Source organism: Pseudopipra pipra, chromosome 2, assembly GCF_036250125.1.
Source record: "Pseudopipra pipra isolate bDixPip1 chromosome 2, bDixPip1.hap1, whole genome shotgun sequence".
Lineage (NCBI taxonomy): Eukaryota > Metazoa > Chordata > Aves > Passeriformes > Pipridae > Pseudopipra > Pseudopipra pipra.
In genome coordinates this window covers 40,556,909-40,569,134 of record NC_087550.1, presented here as the reverse complement: position 1 = coordinate 40,569,134, position 12,226 = coordinate 40,556,909, and the positions used below count along the sequence as shown (strand labels likewise).

Below are 12,226 nucleotides of genomic sequence, written 5' to 3'. Positions count from 1 at the left end.
CTAGAAGAGAAGTAAATAGTCATTGTTCCTTTTCTGACAGAGAAGGCTAAAAGGAAGAATGCAACTCTTCCATGGCATTTAAGCCAAGCTCTTGCAGGTCTTGTGTATCCCTTCCCAGGTTAGATAGTGGTTATGGTTCTCTCAATGATCTCAGGAGATGTAGGTGGAAACCCACTAGGAGCCACGGACACTGAAAGCAGATAATTCTCAGCAAATGCTTTCAATAATCCCATAGAAGTGGAGGAGGAGATTGAGCGCTTCCTTCTTCTGTATTTGAAAACTAAGGTAAGATTTCTGTGTTAGAGAGTCTAAGTAGATGAGTGGCTGTTCCCCAGTGATGGCTGGCTTTTTAGATATACCTCCCCAGAGAGGATTTTCTATCTGTTACAATAGTGACTGACACTCCTTCTACTGGGAGTCGCCTGTTGAGTCTATGATCAAAAATCATTGAGGGTACAAGGTTGTGATTTACTCTTCAGAAGTATTTAACCAGGAGTATGGCACTTTCAACATGTCTAGGTTGGACTCTTCAGCAGCCAGGAAAGCGAAGGAATTCCCTTTCTAGGCTGAATTTGTTAAAGTGCAAAGCTGAGTTATCTTTGATTTATACCAGGAGTGATTTACCATAGGCTTAAGATTCAATAATGTGCTCAGACTAAATCACTAATATGAGACAGCATATCTTCTTCTTCCTCCTCCTTTTTATTTCTTTTTTTTTTTTCTTTTTTTTTTTTTTCCTCGGGAAAAGAATAATATCCCCTATTTTCTAACTCTGTGAAAAAATGGTGGTTTATCGTCTGAGGTTTATAAACATTGTGGTGGAGGAAACAGAATTTCATTCCAGTGAAAAATATGCTTCAGTTCACTTCAGATGTGAAACCACTCACTGCTATCAGCAGAGAGACAGAAGAAAATAATAGCTTCAAAAGTGAATGGGGCAGAGGAAGGACATGTCAACTCTCAGGTTCCCTAGTGCAACCTGAGGATGCATCCTGTCTTGCTCTAGACAAATATACATCACTATTTGAGTCACATTGTTTGTCTACAGGTAATTTTATAGAAAAAAAAATTATATTAAACAAATGTCTCTGCATCAGAGTTTTGAGGTTTTGGGGGTTTTTTCCAGCAAATAAAAAGGTCTGAAATTTTGTTATGATATGTCACACCTTTGAAGAAACACTTGCTTTAGAAACTGACAGGGATGCAAGCTTCCTTCATTTTCTCTTGATGTAAGTTTTGTTTTCCTATCAAGATGCTCAGTGTTCAATGCTCTGTGGACATCTTATCATTAGTATGAAAATAGGCTTTGCAAAACAGTAATAGTTTTCATCAATATACTGTCAGGATCAGACAAATGAAAGGACATTCCTTTAGTGTTTGCAAATTATAAAAGCTTATACACAGGTTAAGTCCTGATATAAAACTGTTTTTCATTCTGAGATTGGAAGAAAAGAAGGTTAGATGCATATAAAAGATTAGCTAATGAATCTTACATATATTATCGATTACATTTCTATTTAGTTAAAACTTGTTGCCATCCATGAGGAAAAGAGTAATTGCTCAATCAAAGGAATTGCAACAACACACATTTGCTGATGAGTTATTTGGCTCAGAAATTAATACTTTCCTCAAAGTGCCTAGCACTCATCTGTCCTCCCTTTTTTTCAGTGTTTTGGAAAAGAGCCAGAGGCCTGGTTATGATGAAAACTGAAATGCTTTATTTATTCACATACACTTGCTGCACACAGCAGGAACATAGACTTCTCCTCCTTCCCTGCCAATATCTCTCAGTCATGAAGAGACCACCTGTGTAGTATGTCTACATATTTTAATAAGAAAATACCATAGCAAAAAGTTTTGTAATTTCATAAACAGAAGGGAAGCAAAAAAGGAGAATGGGGTTGGGGTAGAATTAAGGATAATTCAGGAAAAAAACCAACCCTGAATTATTAACTAACTAGAAACTGAGGGAAAGATGATGATAGATGAACCAACAGGGAAAGACAGATGAGAGATCAAGATGATAGTTTGGAGATTATTGTACTTAAGAAAAACTCATTGTAATCACATAAAGGAGACAGATGTTGTCCATACAGGGATTCTGAGAAGAGTGTCACATAAAATTAGCATCTCCGTAGAAAACAGTTTTCTGTCTTATAACATGAAGGAAAAGACATGATTGATAATGTCTTGATGTTAAAAAACATGTTGGCTTAAGATCAATTGCAACAAAGATTTTAGCAGTAATTATTTGAAAATAATAATCAAGATATGACAGCAAATAGTTATAAGATAAAATTCAATATGATTTAACTAAAGTACACTGAATGAGATTTATTTTTTATAATATTTACTAAGAAATATTTTCTAGAGAAAATAAATGCAGGTTTGATCTTCCATGGGTTTCAAGCATGATTTTCATGACTGATTAAATATGTTTAAGGATTGTTAAGAAACTGGCTGAAGTGAATTTTCTTTTTTTTTGAAAGAAAAATTGGGTTTTGTACCATTATTTTTCAAAATTACCAGAATATAAAAAGGTTGATAAACATGTGATTAAATATATGGTTCTTTAACATAACAGGATCAGTATTTCAAAGAGGACTCATAGAAAAGTAGATGTGACTCCAAACTAATAGGACTATGTAGCAAAGGCAAATAGAAATAGAAATTCTCAGATATTATTTGCTGTTAGTAGAGGACATACTGTTGTATGTTAGAAATTGATACTGGAAATTTTCATCGCTCTTTATCACCAGGGACAGTTTTACCTTGACCCACTGGGGCCAGGATGTGCATTTGTTCTCCCTATCACACATAAAATCAGGGAGCAGAGACTTCCATCAAGATTAAGATAATGAGAATAGGAAACTCTAATTTTCATTCTGTTGCATGATTCATAGCAGATTCTCACAAACAGATGTCTTGATGCTGCGGCTAGAAATGGTTTCTTGATGCTGAAGGAGCTGAGCAGTTGAGGCAGTAAGCATAACAATGGCTACACAACCTTCAGAGGACTTTTAGCCGACAGGGGCGGAGTGTCCGGATCTTAATAGAAATGAATGTCAGACAGTTTATACCTGAAGGTTTATATTCATTAAATAACAATTACAGAGTAAGAAAAAATAGAAGTCAAATGTGTGGCCATTTTTGGGTGGGAGGAATTAGCAGTTTTGTTAGGCAATACACTCTTGTATCTTTCTCTGTTTTCAATTAATTTTTTGGTATTATTTTTGACTTTCAAACTAAGGTAAGATTTTATAGCGCTCTAGAGAAATAATCACAGCAATCAGGGAAGCACTGCATTTAGTTAAAACCTTTGTAAACTTTAACACCTAGTAACTGGATTAAAGAAAAAAAGTTTTTGGTGGTTAGAGAGTTGTCCCCTGCATTTTACGTTGATATCCAAAACCAGGAGTATGGAATTGGTTTGTGTGCATGTTGGAAATAAGAACTTTAAAGATGCAAATAGAGAGAAGCTGCACTGACTCATTTAGCCTGTGGCCCCTCACAGTGTTCTGATCTGAGCAATCTGTCATTTCACGTTAGCTTGGGTTTGGGATCTGTCAGTATCCTTTAATGTAGATTACAAGGAATCAGGACAAGTCTTTGTAAATAGTTGAAATCTTTATTTCTCCATGAATGGCTGTGGGCTCTCTCATTTTCCCTTGCTTTTTCTTGCTCCTTCTTAATAGATGCACAAGCCTCTAATGCTTACAGAAAATGGATGTGAGTTATTGCTATAATAAAAACACTTAGATAAGCAAAATGTCATCTATGTTATATACATTTTTAACAGTATCACCCTAGATAGAGTAATCTTATTTTAATATTGTTGACTTAATTAGAAACATAATTATATTTGGCCCAATCCCTCATCAAAGCACAAAATTGTTAGAATTTTCTTCACTTTCGATTTTCAAACTTTTATAATGGTGCAATTCCTGTATGTGATATCTTAGGTGGTTGGAATATGCTAAGACTCACTATTAATGTACCAAAAACTACTTCCAGCTCTAGTTAAGCCGATCTGTGCAAACTGAGTCTTAGGGCACTTTCTTTCAGAGGAGCCATAACCAGATCCCTCATTTTGTCCTTGCTGTTTGCTGCACAGGAACATTTGTTCATGAAAATACACAGCTTTCACTGGTGCAAATGTTGTCCATGTATGTAAATATAATTTCAAGTGAATGACACGAAAAGTAATTTTTTGCAACAAACCTAGCTTCTGTTCTAAGCACATACTGTTATAAGTATGATTTCTGCAGTGTTGCTGAGCAGTAAAGGCTGGAAACTACTGATATGTCAGAACTGATGTGGTCTCTGGGAGTGTTTTCTCTTTTGTATGAATCAGCTGGTCATCATTTGTTTCAACGTTGACTTTATCAGACCAAAGCTTAAACTCATAGTTTGCTTTAATGACTCTTAATAGCATCAGTGTCAAGGATGATATAAAGGCACTGTAATCTAAACGGAATCAGAGTCTAAATGTAACAAGTTCAGATCAGTAATCTATATCTACAGAAATTGTACAAAAAAGCAGACATTTAAATTATCCTACATTTTTACTGGTGCACTCAAGTAAGTGTTGGTACATATTGAAAATTTGTACTTTGCCATTCTGCTCAAATATTTCACCCCAAAATGTGTTTCATCTTGTGCAAATAAGGTAAACTGGGAGTATTGCTCAGAAGATATGTCAGAATAAGTGTTCCTGGAACACTTGTTCAAGAAAGTGGTAGCAAAGGCCATTTTCTGCTCTGCATCATAGTCCAAGAGTTCTTTTAAAAGCTTTTATAAAATACATTGAGTTTAGAACAATTTATCTCTAAACATACTGAAAATACTCTAAAATTATTAAAATATTCTTTTCTTTTTAAAAAAAATCCATATTATACTCTTGACTCATTTAAATTTAATATATATTTTAATATTTTAATATTTTTAATAATTAAATGTATTCCTCTTTTTTACACACTCTTTCAATGTCAGAAATATTCTGTTACTTCGGAAACGTTCCTGCTTTTCAAGGAAAAGCCTTATCACCATAATTTTTTCCATGTTTCTAAGTGACAGCACTGAATTATTAACTTATTCTATTTTCCTCAGAAGCTTTAGAAATAACAAAATGCTTGTAAGACTGCATAGTTCCCCCAGAAAAAGAAAAATACATGGAAAAACGTTAGTTACTTTAAGATATTTCCATGTTTCACTTGTTACCTAGGAAAGCAACATTAATACTCTAAGGCAGACTCATATGCAAGAGGTAAAATTCAAACAGACCAGGTGCTCAAAGAGGGTCAGAACTTTAGCCAGTGTAAAACAACACAATTTTATTCAACTACATGGTTCTATTTTGATTTGTACTAGATAAAGACACCTCTCAAAACAGCCAAACTATGCTAAGCTTGAAGTGTTAACATTAACTTGATATGAACAGCAGAAACTTTAATTTCACTCAAATGAGATTCTTGTAAATTGAAGACTGTTAATTTGATATTTACATGGGAAATTTTCATATGCCTAGGGCAGAAGTCATCTAGCTAAAGCATTATTATTATTATTACTATTATTGTAAGCTCTGTAGTAATGTCCAGTCAGATGGAACCTGGTTCCATTGCTGATTCATGTTCTACAACAAAACTACCAGAATATTAACTGCAAGTTGTATTTTTATGTAACACAGCAATGAAATTTAATATTTGCCACTTCTCTGAAAAATTATTGTTAGAGATACCTTACTTGCTTGCTGCTTTCATGTGAATAGAAGAGTTGGGTAGAAGAGAACAATTGATCACTTTTGCATTAGACTCCTGTTCTCAAGAAACAAACAAACAAACAAACAAACTGCCCCCCTCAACCCATTATAGTTTGTAGTTAATTAATATGCATTGTTTAAGACCACCTTGATGGAGCTGGTTTCTGCTTTGTGGTGCTCTCTCCCTTGCATACACACTCAGTTAGTTAGTGTCACTGAAAACTGAATGCCATAATCCGAAGTAAGATGGCAAAGGGTGAGCAAAGTGATAACTGGGTGCTTGTAAAGGAAGCTGACTGTTGAGAATAAAATCAGCAAGAGAATTTGCCCTGAGGTCTGAAAAGGATTAGTGCTTAAATATATGCTTTCTGTGTCCCATTGATAAAATGCATCAAAACACCCCAAAATATGCATATTCTTTCCTGACATTTCTAGAAATAGACAGGAGAATGAGGTTAATCTGCTCCTGGTATGGGAGGGCTGAGATAGTTTTAATGATCTACTGATAGATGCTGCTAATAAAGTATAATTCTGGTAATTTGTTACTTTTGAGTGCATTTTGCAAAACTGTGGTTTCAACCATCTCATATGTGTAATCTCAGTTGTAGTTCAGAGACAGAAGAGATGAATATGGCAATATCTGCCCCATCCTCACATCAAACTGACTCTGTTGTCAACTGGAGAAGATCTAATTATGTTTCTATCATATGGTATGTCTAGATCCTGAAAGATTAAGAGTGATTGCTTTCATCAGTATGCTGCCTCTGGAAGAGTGTGCAAAGTCTGCACTTGCTGCATGTTTGTCCAGGTAGAAACTCTTTGGAGGGGAGATTCCATTATCATGATGTACATTTTGCTCGGACCAGTAGCTACAAGTTCTTTACTAGTTGTTTATAAATGTTATTGTAAGATGCAATGCTCCACAAATCTGCTGGTCTTCTAACTGCTGCTGTTGCGAATTGGCCCATATTTTCTTCCCACCTAATAACCGTAAGGTCTGAGCTGGACTACAGCCTAGTTTGACACACTGTTTTCATAAAAGATACAGGTTTGGAAGGGAGAGAATAAAAGAACTTTTTAGTACAAAAGTGACTTCTGAAAATCAGAAAAGAATAGTTCAAACACAGATTGTTTTAGCTCTCAAAATAAACTTTCTGAGATGTTTATGGAATCTTGAACATTGATAAGCTTGGCAGACTGTATGTAACAAAAACGGCATAGATTAGTATAGTACTAGATACAATAGCATGATTGGTCCTGCTTTGTTGTAAGAGGTCCCTGCTGGCTCTCTGATTATTCAAATCAGAGATCACCATCCTGTGAACAATAAGGGGAGTCATTACTTTTTTGCTCAGTTCTGCAATATTTCTGAGTTTACCCTTGGAAATTCCAGCACTTCTTTTTTCTGTCATCTTCATTGACAAGTACATCTAACAAGAAAGATCTAAATAATCTGTCGCTACATCCAGAAAGAAAGCAAAGGATAGAGAAAAAAAGCTATCTCATGGCTCCATTTTTACTTCAAACTACTTCACACTACTTGAGACGGGAACTTTTAAGTGGAGAAATCTGTGGGATAGAACAGACTTCACAAAATATGTGAGGAGTAAATGCACACCTGATGAACAATCTTTCCTCTATAGTTCCATGATGCAGCCCCAATCCATCTCTGTGTTATAGATCTAGATTCCTACGCCATTTACATTCAACACACTTCCTGACTGTATCCCCAACAAGTGGTGTGCTCAAAAGTCAAGTTCAAAAGGAACAAGTCATTGTTTATCAAGATATTGGTGCAAGCTGAGGATTCAAAAGACTCCATTATAAATAGCAGTGCAGAGTAAAGGCTATACTGTTTCTGTAACACATACTAAACTATCACAGGGACATTTGTTCTGGAAGACAATTTTTCTAGAGTACTATCTTTCTTTTAATTGACAATTCTCTGTAATTACTTTTCTCTTTTGATAGTAAACCCACAGGTAATGATCCTACTTACAGAGTCTTGAAATGTTTAAAATTTTATGAGAGGTTAGAAAAATATATCTAACTAAACTGTAAAGCTGACTGAGCTACATTATTTTTCTCTATTTTTTTTTTTTTTGGTGAAAGAACCAGTCTGACCTGTGGATGCAGGTATCTTTCAGGAAGGAGAGACAATCAGTTCAGCGGACAGACAGTTTAAAAGCATTGGCTCAGCACAAAAATATTTCTAGACTGTAGGAATTGTAAATGGGATTTTGACCAAAATGGACTAGGATCTTACTGACACCACTTTTCAGGTCAGTTGAGTTCATTTTGCATTCTGGGAGGGAATCTGGTACTATGGCTGGAAAACTAGGTAAAGCGAAATCTGTTTTATTCTCGTGTCACAAGGTGAAATACAGTCTATTAACTGGAAAAGGCACTTAAAAAGACACATGTTCCCTCCAGAGAACCACATTGCTACTGTGGGTGAAAAGGGTAAAAAGTTCTTACTGACAAACAATTTATTGATTAGGGTTGTTTGAACCTTAAAATCTCTAGTTTACTTTGGAATAACTTGCACTTCAGCCACAACTCAAAAATTTTGATTACAAGTTGAAATAACAATTCAGTAGGAAGAGCTTCTTTTTAGAACTGACATATGTGTCTACAGCTGTATCGCTGTGCATAGAAGAGAACAGATGGAATTCCTGCAGTGACACAAGTTATGTGCAATAGAGCATAAGTGACAATAATAATGGCGCAAAGAAAAAAAAAATCAGTGACTCTATCTATTCTACTCCACCAGGCTGCTCCCAAAGATGGTTCTTGTTTTAGAATTATGTACCCCATCATGCACAATGAAATGGTCTTCGACCTCTTTGAGAGAAACACTCTATGTGAAAAATAAGATGTCTTTAGGCCAAGCCATTTTGCTTTATGGACAAACCACACACACGGAGCCTCTACATCCTGTCTCTCAGTGTCTGTATTGCTTTTGCAATGTTGGAAAGTTGCAATGGTCACAGGCTTTGGAAAGACTAGGGAGACATTAAGAACCAGTGAGAAGAACTTGGAGAGGAGATGAGATTGTTAATGTTGTGATATTGGATACCCACATCGTTTGAAGGATTTGGATGGCTCTTCGATTGATCTTGCTTCTACCAGCCATAAGCTCTCTGATTGATGGGATATAATGCCCCTGAGCTCATATTTATTTATCATGGTAAGTCTGGGTACACATCATTACATCGCACTGGTGAGATCACAAACTCGCAGATGATATAGATGATTGGTGGGGGACTGCTAATTTCAAAATATAAACTGTCACAGTGCCACACCACCAGTTGACAGCAGGCATTGGAGAGGATCCCATACTGGTCTAGAGGCAGAAGTGAATTATTGCGTGGCATCAGCTGTGTCACACCTACAGACTGGTGGTATGGCAGCTGTGCAATCATTCAAAGGTCTCTGCTGTTGTAATTTCAATGGAAAACTCTAATGCTAAAAACTGGCTCTTTCTCCCTGTTTGAGAGTCAAAGCAGCATTGGGGCATTCACACAGCACACAGATCCAAGCTTACTGTCTCCCTTCATACCAACAGGCTCAGTAAATATTCATCTTCTCTCACCAGCACAGAAAAAAGAACACAATACTTCTTCAGTGACATAATCTTCCTTGTTTTCCTAAATTCTATTTGTTTTCTTCAACCTTTTTTTGCTCCTCATTCTTTCTTCCCTAAATCTCCTTTCCTGCACAAAAGAGCATTCTTAACTTTTGCACCACCTCTGTTCCCTAACCTTATGTGTGAAGTGGATTATCAGTGATGTTGGCATGGGGCTAGTAGCATAGAATAAAGAAAATAGGATGAAAAAGTTATTGAGTCACTGGGGATAAAACACTGCCAGACATGCAGTTGTGTCCTATAATTATATAGAGAACTAATCAGAGAAAACACACTTTATAACTTTATATAACTGCAGCAAGCTCCCTTCTCAGGATGACAAAGAGGAGTACTGAATTAACAGAGAACTCTTTGCTTACTATGTATTCACATCTCACTTTTGCACACAGAATTATTTTCTAGCCTTTTAAAAGAATTTGATCTCTTTTTATTAACTTTGCTTCTGTACTCTGAATCTATTAGACCAGATGACTACTTCCCAGGGACCTGGCAAGGCTAAGCTATGTAAGGTAGTAGCATGAATGTGTCCTTAGAGCAGAGAGTGACAGATGGCAGTTTTGCCCATCATTTTGTAGTTTACCATGTTGGCATCTCTCTTTCCCTCTATTCAGAGGTCTGGGAAAAGACACAGTCAGGGATCAGAGGCAATGAAAAGAAAGATGTTTTTCCTAGGAATACAGAGAGGACTACATACAGGTTTATTGAAACATGATGAAAGATTGCTGAACTGAGAACAAACCTGAAGGGAAGGATGAGCCTTCCAAGGACAGACTGGATGGGGATAATCTGTTTATAGCTTCACCTTTCTGTCACCAAGTCTTATTCATTTGAAAAGTGCTCCTTGATTTTATTTCACTTCTAAGAAAACATAGCTCCTGTGGTTCAAAGATTTTTGCTGCTTTAGGTGTGCTCACTTTGATGAAAATTGCAGACAAATCCTCAAAACTCTGTTGGACTCATCCTCTTGTCACACGTACTTGCATTCCTGCTGAACCAAGATTACACTTGTAACCTCAATCGTAATTTTTTTCCCTAGTTTTTGGATGTTTGAACTCAGAACCTTTGCATTGCTCTTCACACAGCTGCTTGGATATGATTATAGGATTATTTATGAACTTTCTTTTAATTCAAGATTTTATAGCATAGTGAGTAAACCAAAGATCTTTAAGATGATTTTATTTACTGTTTTTATTGAAAGCAGAAACCTAAGCTGCCATTCAGCAGTGGGGCTGTGGAAGTGAACACAGTGAGATAGTGTCTTTGTTACAAGGATCAGGTAAAAACATGCCTTTGAGAGTGGAGTGTAGTTTAAAGCCTAAAAAGCAAAGGGTAGGGATTGACCTTGATAAGGTTTAATATGTGGTACCCAGAAATATATGTATATTCAATGTGCTGCTTGACAGGTTTCAAGCTCATACAGGGACATTTGTTTGTGGACATTTATAAAGCACTCTAACCTCTGGGCTTATCTCTATTGTGGAGGTACTTTGATTTATAACTTCAAATACTGAATCTAATGAGAGTCAAATACAAACTGATAGTATGAATTGGGCGATATTTGGGCTAAATCAAATTGGCTCAATTATATATATATATATATACCCGTGTTAAGAGTTTGAGATCTCTGAGTCATTTATGAACCATGGTCCACTGACTGCTCTTTCACAGACTACTCTTTCTACTTCATTGGATAGAAAAGAAGCATCTAGAAGCTTTTCTTCATCAGTCTGGAATTGGTTGTATTTATAATTTGTTTCTCCACATTTGGTATTTATTCAGTCAAATCAAATTGGCTCAATTAGCGTATTTTTATAATGCTGTAACATTACCTTTGTGAGTCCTTTACCACTGATCTTGCACAGCTGTCCCTCATACTCAGAAAAGTGTCCTTTCAATACTTAAAGCAGGCTTAGAAGAAAGAGGGAGACAATTTTTTTAATAGGGCCTTGTCCTAGGGTAAAAAGTGGTTTCCCCTGGAGTTAGAAAGTGGTAACCTCCAAAGGGGTGGTATTTCTGGGTGCAGGGCCAATCACAAGCTACATTTTGCTCCTTTGAAATCAACATATTATAACAGACTGGAAAAGAAGGATGATGAAGTAGCTGGAGAGAGGCAGCCATGGTTTGAGACCACGAGGAGATAGCAAGCCCCGAGACTATGGGAGACCTGGTGTAGTGTTAAAACTGGACCAGATGCCGTTGTCAAAGGCTGGAGGAGTTTCTCCACTATGAACAGCAGCAGAAGACATTAAAAGCAGCGGTGGAGCAGCACTGAACAGAGAACTGTGGCCAAGAGCCGAAAGCAAGCAGCGAGATGGCACATAGCAAGGCTGAGAGACGCAGAGATGCTCCTGCAGGAGGGAGAGCTGGCAACAAAGCAGAGAAAACTCAGCAGAGACTGTTTTGGGGGTAAGACTGAATTACTTTCCCAAAACCCTGAGATTTCCTAGAGAGGAGGGGTGGACTTCCAAACTCTTAGGGAGTCCCGAAATGCAGCAGCAGCTAGAGAGAGAGAGAGAGAGAGAAATGAGAGCTTGGAGACGTCCTGAGAGCTGGACCAGGATGGAATATGGAGGAGGTGGCCTTGCCCCCCCTGCTGCTGACATGCTGGCAATTTGAGACAGAGCAAAGGAGCTCTGGTAGGACGCTTAGAGCAAAGACTGAACTGAGAGCTGCCCTAAACGTTCTGACTCGAGGGAACTCGACCCCTCGAGGAAGGGACTTTCATGGGATGTCTTACACCCCATGATATGACTGTGGTAAGGTGAGTTTTGTCCCTGCTTTTGCGAGCCCACAGGAGAGAGACCTTCGGTTGGAGCTGA

At 37.1% G+C, this 12,226-nt stretch overlaps 1 protein-coding gene across 7 annotated transcripts in view; it reads right to left on the bottom strand.

Annotated features, from left to right (window-relative positions):
* The window catches only part of CNTN5 (contactin 5), a 605,150-nt gene that overhangs the window by 68,055 nt on the left and 524,869 nt on the right, over positions 1–12,226 (bottom strand). The window lies entirely within an intron of this gene.